Raw genomic sequence first — 860 nt, forward strand, 5'->3', positions numbered from 1 at the left:
GGTTGTCTATAACGTTTGCCGAGGGGCTACCTGGGTAATCAAGCGCCAGCGCGACAGCGAAGAGGGGGCACGTGGCAAAGTCCACGTCAGGGAAGATCGACAGGCCCTGCTCTTCGGATGTCTTCATACGGATGAAGCGAACGAAGAGTACCTTCCCCGCGTCGATGGACAAGTTCTGCTTCCGAAGATGCGCAAGGTCGGACGCTCGGCCGAACAGATACCACAGCAGGCATAGTAAGGCAGCGTCTTGGTAGTCACTTGGACAACTAGCGTTAACATACAAATACATAAGCATTCTTTTTAAATCACCCTTTGAGCACGGTGGGGCTTTGGTGATGAAGCCACCACCATCTCGCTTCATACAAAAGTTGTCCAGTGTTTTCCCCATTTTAAGCAACCGAGCCTCAAGTGCGGGTCTGTGCCGAGGGAATTGTTCGAGTAGCCATAGTTTAGCCTGCCGGTAGTATTGCATCGAAGTGTTTCTAGCCAACGGCTTGCCTTTTTTGCCCTCTTAAATGCAAGATACATACCAAACTTATCCATCACTGATACGAAACACTTTCCAGTCTCATCACGTTCAATGCAAGTTCGCACATACTCATCACTTACATTCTCCGTTTTTAGAAACTTCTTAAAAGTTGCCACTGCTGTTGCCTTGGCTCTTTTTGTGTTTCCACACTCTAATTCCGCTAAGCCCATTGCTCTTGTCGGATAAATGCAAAATATGCAAGTGATACGATGTTGACTTGCCTAATATGTTGCGATACATATATCCTTTTATATTGCTCCGACCCGATACGTCGGAATGGAATGGCTTACATGACTCACCTAACCTCGTACTGTCTTATGGTCAAAAATAC

This window comes from Phytophthora infestans, genomic scaffold, assembly GCF_000142945.1.
Source record: "Phytophthora infestans T30-4 supercont1.5 genomic scaffold, whole genome shotgun sequence".
In the NCBI taxonomy this organism is placed as follows: domain Eukaryota; phylum Oomycota; class Peronosporomycetes; order Peronosporales; family Peronosporaceae; genus Phytophthora; species Phytophthora infestans.